This window comes from Octopus sinensis, linkage group LG15 (genome assembly GCF_006345805.1).
Source record: "Octopus sinensis linkage group LG15, ASM634580v1, whole genome shotgun sequence".
Classification (NCBI taxonomy): Eukaryota; Metazoa; Mollusca; class Cephalopoda; order Octopoda; family Octopodidae; genus Octopus; species Octopus sinensis.
In genome coordinates, this window is record NC_043011.1 from 7,806,568 (window position 1) to 7,814,051 (window position 7,484).

Consider the following 7,484-nt stretch of genomic DNA (forward strand, 5'->3'; position numbering starts at 1 on the left):
ACTGTCTAAATAATAATGATGAAGATGATGATGATAATAATAATAATAATAATAATAATAATATGCAGTACCAGGCAGTGGCTCTCATGGCTTCTGATCTTAACTGATTGGAAACGTTATCATGTCTTGGTATAAAAGATGGGCTACAGCAAATATTCTGCTCAATACCACATATTTGCTTGTCAGTTGTTTGACCTTAACCAGTTGAGCATGTCCCTTAGTGGCTGACGATATGTGCATCTCTGATCACAAGCAGAAGTAGTGGGGGAGCATCATAGCCGTGTGTTGAGAGGGATTCTTTGAGGTTTGAATAATTCACCTCTATAAACATGGGTGTTTCGTTCAACATCCTTAAACAACCCTTATTCAGGGACCTATTGAGCGGGATGGGCTACTCGACCAGAAGAAAATTCTAACTGGGCCCCACTTGCAAGGTCATGTGCTGTTTATCTTGATATGAGATCATCATGTCGCGCACATATGGTTGTGATGCATGTGCCTGGTGTACCCTTATCAGACGGGTAGTCATGATGGGTATATTGGGCTTCGAATATTTTACCCCAGTGTCACTTTGATGTCATGCACTGCACTCTCACATAATAATAATAACAACAACAACAACAACAACAACAATAATAATGATAAAAAAGGTTTCAAATTTTGCCACAAAGGCAGCAATTGGGGGAGGAGGGGATGAGTCGATTACATAGACCCCAGAGCGTAACTGGTACTTGTTTTATCGACCGAAAGGGGATGAAAGGCAAAGTTGACCTCTGTGGAATTTGAACTCAGAACGTAAAGATAAACGAAATACTGCTAAGCATTTCGCCCGCCGTGCTAACGATTCTTATTTCTTTATTGCCTACCAGGGGCTAAACATAGAAGGGACACACAAAGGGATTAAGCCGATTACATCGACCCCAGTGCGTAACTGGTACTTAATTTATCGGCCCCGAAAGAATGAAAGGCAAAGTCGACCTCGGCGGAATTTGAACTCGGAACGTAACAGCAAACAAAATACTGCTAAGCATTTCGCCCGGCGTGCTAACGGTTCTGCCAGCTCATCAATTTTATAATAATAAATGCAGTACCAGGCAGTGGCTCTCATGGCTTCTGATCTTAACTGATTGGAAGTGTCATCATATACATTGTTTTGTCTTGGTATAAAAGATGTGCTACAGCAAATATTCTGCTCAATACCACAGATTTGCTTGTCAGTTGTTTGACCTTAACCAGTTGACCATGTCCTTTAGTGGCTGACGATATGTGCATCTCTGATCACGAGCAGAAGTAGTGGGGGAGCATCATAGCCATGTGTTGAGAGGGATTCTTTGGGGTTTGAATAATTCACCTTCAAAAACATGGGTGGTTCGTTCAACATCCTTACACAATCCTTATTCAGGGACCTTTTGAGCAAAATGGGCTACTCGACCAGGAGAAAATTCTAACTGGGCCCCACCTGCAAGGTCATGTGCTGTTTATCTTGATATGAGATCATCATGTCGCGCACATATGGTTGTGATGCATGTGCCTAGTGTACCCTTATCAGACGGGTAGTCATGATGGGTATACTGGGCTTCGTATATATTACCCCAATGTCACTTTGATGTCATGCACTGCTCTCTCACTCAATAATAATAATAATAATAATAATAATAATAATAATAATAATAATAATATTAATGATAATAAGCAATTAGTACCTGTTGATCACTGGGGTTAATGAAATCGACTTTGCTGGCCTTGTACCTATAGCAGGAAGAATTATTAAGAATGGTGCATGCCAGAATGAATAAACCGAGGCTAATTAGTCACGTGTTTTGAGTTCCAGCCACACCGAGGCTGACTTTGCCTTTCCTTTCTACCAAATTCAACAAACAATTAAAGGAAACTGGAAAACAAAAACGCATTGAATTGTGGGATCGAGATCTCGATGATAGTGATGCAGTTGACATCGTTTTATTGGACTTTGCCAAAGCTTTCGACTCGGTAAACCACCGCCTATTACTTGTCAAGCTTCAAGCATATAGTTTCCATCCGGATATTATACGATGGGTTGGTGCCTTCCTTTCAGATCGCTCCTTCCAAGTCCAAGTTAATGGTTCGCGGTCCGACGTCTCCAGTGCGAGCAGTGGCGTGCCTCAAGGTTCAGTGCTTGGGCCCTTGTTGTTCTTAGTCTTCATAAATGACTTGCCCGACGACCTCACGCAACACACCCTTCTATTTGCCGACGATATCAAACTGGTCGCTCCTCGCGGTAATATAGAGGATCTTCGTCGATGCCTCCACCAAATTTGGAAGTGGTCTAACGATTGGGACCTGTGTCTGAACGTGTCAAAGTGCTGTCATCTGCCTGTCGGCTCTACTCCTGCAACTCAACTTGATTTCGAGCCGGGTCGTCTGCTGCTGGAGAGAACCGATCAGGTAAAGGACCTGGGTATCTTGGTGGATTCCTCCTTTTCGCCTTCGGCCCAGTGCGTCCATGCTGCCAACAAAGCACGCGGAATTCTGTTCTTGATTCGACGGTCATTCGGAATGCTCACAGCAGCCATATTCCTACCACTCTATGTCACGCTGGTGAGACCTATATTGGAGTATGGGATTCAAGCCTCTTCTCCTTATCTCCTCAAAGACATACAGCATCTCGAAAGAGTCCAGAAGCTGGCTACCCGCATGGTTCATGGTCTCAAAAATTTGTCCCACGAAGAAAGGCTGAGGACGCTCGACCTTTATTCTCTTGAAAAACGCCGCCGCCGTGGTGATCTCATTCTCGCCCACATCATAAGCGAAAAGTGTAACCTCTCGAAAGAGCTGTTCTTCACTCCTTCTCCAGAGCGTCGGCTGCGGGGTCATTCCGAAAAGCTCTACCTGCGACGATTTCATCTCAATCAAAGGAGAGGAGCTTTCTCCGCCCGGGTTGCGGATCCGTGGAACAAGCTGCCAGACGAGATGGTGAAGATGCCGACGACCGCTTTGTTCAAAGCCTCCCTGGACCTCAAGTGGCCTGAACTCTTTACATGAACACCACCCTGTACTTAACTCCATGTCCCCCTACATGGCCTTGCTATTTGCTTTTGAGCCAAATTAACTAAACTAACTAACTAATGTATTGCTCTATGACTTTTAGCAGAAGAAAAAGAAAACGCTGGACAGCTTCCGGTTGAGATGCTTAAGGAGAATACTGGACATTGAGTGGCTGGAAAGAGTGTGAAACGACAGGAGACAAGAGAGAGCGGGCATCAAGAGGATGAGTGACGTAATCGGATGCGGATGCTGGAACTGGATTGGACACGCCTTTAGACAAGATCGAGAAAACGATTGCATGGTGGCACTACAGAGACAGCCTGAGGGGGAAGAGGAGCAGCAGGGCGCCCTAAAACCACATGGCGAAGGACCATTGGCAAGAAAAGGGGACGAGAAGGCTGGAGAAGCTGGGATGAGAGCAGAACAGTGACAGAAAACAGAGCTGGTTGGAAAGATCGTGTTGTGGCCAAATGTGCGTCTTGGCATACTTTTGGAGCTCTTAGGTTACCGGGTGCTGGGGGTTAATCTGGACAAGATTTCCGACAAAGGTATCTTGGGCTCTTAGCAGGCCTGGGGGTATATAAATCTACGAAATGGTTTTTTTCTATAAAAAGATATTGCTTTTAAATGCAGGAATATAAAAGTGAACCTGTAAGGGAGAGGCATAAAACATTTATAACCAATTATCTAATCAACGTTTGCTTATATAAGTAAAAATAAAGAAAGTTGTTGTACTTTGGGAGGGCCATGCACCCAATAAACATACGCACAGGTGGTGATTATTAAATGCCAGAATATAAAGAAGAACCCTTCAAGTATGACGTATAAAACGCTTATTGCCAACAATCCAATCAAAGCTTGTTAATGTACGAATAAAGAATAGCGTTGTATCATGAGTGGGTCATATTGCCAACAAACACACGCATTGGTTGTACTTTTACTTTAGTTTTAGTTACATTATTTACTAATTTCCGTAAAAGTTTTCGGTACACTGCTGTGATCTTCCCAATGATTTCACATTCATGCAAAGCCTATGGCAAAAGCGAAATGAAAGTAAGGACTTTTTTTTTTTCTTAAATAACTTTTTCGTATGAATGTCGTTTTCGTTTAGTTTTCAAGTCATGGATTTTTTCCCTTCTTCTCTGCTTATCATTTCAGTCCTGGCCTAACAACAAGTTAGATATTTTAACACTTTTGCCGAATGAAAGCTTAAATAAACCTTCTGGATGCTAATTAACCAGAGTTTAATCTTCTTCCTCTTCAAACAAGTTTCCCAGCTGTTAATGAATCGACGGGTAAGTGTTTGATGCCAGATTTGATGGGAGTTTAAACTTGGCAGCTAGATCTCTTGATCTACCCAAGAATATATATAAAGGATATGGTTAGACTCTTTGGTGCTTTAGGCTGAGCAATTACATGTTTAAATGATGTACAAATCATTATGGCTGTCTATCTATCTATCTATCTATCTATCTATCTATCTATCTATCTATCTATCTATCTATCTATCTATCTATCTATCTATCTATCTATCTGTTTATCTATCTATCTATCTATCTATCTATCTATCTATCTATCTATCTATCTATCTATATCCTTCTATCTATCTATCTATCTATCTATCTATCTATCTATCTATATCCTTCTATCTATCTATCTATCTATCTATCTATCTATCTATCTATCTATCTATCTATCTATCTATCTATCCTTCTGTCTATCTATTTATCTATTGACAGAAATGACGGATTAAGGTCCCAGAATAAGTTGTTAAGGGATGCTCAACATAGTGACCAGTGTCCTAGATGTTATATATCCGGGTTTTGGGAGAGTTTTTCAGTCATTTGATCTTGGAATAATACGACTCAAGCATTCGTGATTCCAATAATTAGAAATGTCAAACATACGTGATGTCAGCAATAGGGTAACCCAACCGTACGTGATGTCAACAAATGTATAAACCAAATATGCGTGACGTCAACATTGGGGTAACCGAAACGTAAGTGACGTCAACAATAATATGTAACAGAGACATGTGACGTTGGCAATAATGGTTTCTGATTTACGGACAGTAATATTGATGGGAGTTGAAATAGTCGATATCTTCGACCCCAGGATCTGACTGGAACTAAAGATATTACAATCTCGGGATGGAAATCTCTAGAAGACTTGGGAATTAAATGATGCAGAGTTTCGTGAGTTTGCTGCAATGTTGATTACAATCATCAGAGCAGACATTTTTCTAGAAGACGGGTCAGAAGAACACAAAGAATAAACACACAAGGGTAATTTTTTTTCTATGAAAGACTGACTGTCAATCATTTTTCATCTATGGAATTTAACATTTTAGTCTGAAAAAAAGAGTCTGTGCCCATGGACTTCATAGGCTCTCTAAAACCAGTGAGATCTGCACCAAGGGGTTGATCTATTATTATATTTTTAATAAGGCGAGAGAGAGGGAGAGAGAGAGTGGGGAGAAGGCAGTTAAGGTTACAATTTACAGGGCCTCCGAGGGTGAGAGCTATCATAAACTAAGAGACTTATCCCGAAAAACTGGAGACCTGCAATATTTCCTCCAATCTAGTGCTTTTGATTGGTGCTCTCTTTTTTCCTAATTGACACTGAAAAGATAATAAAGGATTTGAACTTAGAGTTTCAGAACAAATACCACGAGGCATTTATTTGACATTTTAAGGACTCTGTTGATTCGCCGTCTAATGAACTTATTCGCTACTTCTAGAGAATAAGGATTAGAAAAGGGTCAGTGTAGGAGCTTAGGGGTGACTCCTGTGGGTGACCTGCAGAGGGTGCAAGACGAGTAAGTCAAGAAAGCCTGAGTAGAGGTGGCACGAAAATGACCCACTGTGATTGGAGTGTGTTTGTGATTTTGTGTCGGTCTGTACAGCAAACTTTCTTTGGATGTGCATCTGTGTATACAGCAGTGACACGATCCTATTTGTGGGAGTCGTCGGGCATTCTGGGACTCATTTAAGCTTTGTAGAGGATTAGAAGTCATTGTGGGAGGGGAAGTATTTTCTGTCGCTAAAGAGTACTGGTTTTTTCAAGTGTTGTTTTTGCTATATTTAAACGTCGAGACAATCACAAATGAACTGGAAGCGATCTGAAAGCACCGAGCTTTCCATACGCCAATTGAAACAACTTGGCGGGTTTGCAGCCTTTGAATTACCCGGAATAAAGAGAGATACGCAATAACCTACATTCTGTCTCTCGGAAACATATTACTAGGTAAGTTAATGATTTTACCTCTTCTCACCACATCACACGAGGATCATAAAATAACTTCGTCGCCACTCAACCACCGACTTTAAAATGTATCTAGGATCCAAATTTTGCTCATGAAAACTAAGCAAATCGCCAAAACTGTCCGCCACTATTTAATGTCAAAATTTGCTGTCTTTTTAATTCTTGGAGAAGGACTTCAATGCTACGAAGTGCTGAATGTTATGTCACCATAATTATTTAATGGACTTTATGAACGCATAGATATCATGGCGTATGATGGGTCTCCGTCATTCGGGGACGAGGATTCAGTTGTTTGGTCAGCTGCATCATCTGGCACTCCGTCGGTTATGACGACGAGTGTTCCCGTTGATCCGATTAACGGAACAGCCTGATCGTGAAATTAACGTGCAAATGGCTGAGCACTCCACAGACACGTGTACCCTTAACGTAGTTCTCGGGGAGATTCAGCGTGACACAGAGTGTGACAAGGCTGGTCCTTTGAATAACATATACAACTCACTTTTGGCAACTGAATGAACTGCGGTAATGCGAAACAAAATGTCTTCCTTCAGGAAAAAGACATGCCGCCAGAAATCGAACTCATGACCTTACGATCATCAGCCGAATACACTAACCACCAAGCCACGCGCCTTCACTGCCTTACCGTAAACATACCAACATCGGTTGTCTAGCGATGGTGTGGGGGACAAACACAGACACACAAATACATACACATGCGCAATATATACAATTGCCCCACACCTCTACAATATACAAAATATTTTAACAATTTTTTAGATAATTCCTAATATCTTATTATAAAATGTGATAGGGTTGTTTAAACATCGACTGGGTATGAGGGTCCACCAGAATAAAATAGGGACCAAAGTGGTCCCCAGGTAGGAATGGTTGAGAACCACCGCATTTGACTGCATTACTAACAAAAGAGGTATTCCAGATTTACCATAAACTGGCAACTGAAAGGCATTAAAAGACAAACACATTTGTAAGATGGTGGTTGAGTGACGACGAAGTTATTCGTTGCTCCAAATGTGATGTTATGAGGAGAGGTAATAATAGTATTAAAATACCCGGTAAGATGTTTCTGGGAGACACTATAACAAGGGAAACTGGTGGAACCTATTTTAGTGTAATCGTTACTACCGACTCTTAACGTTCCGTGTTCAAATCACGTCTAGGTTGTCTTCATTTTTTTA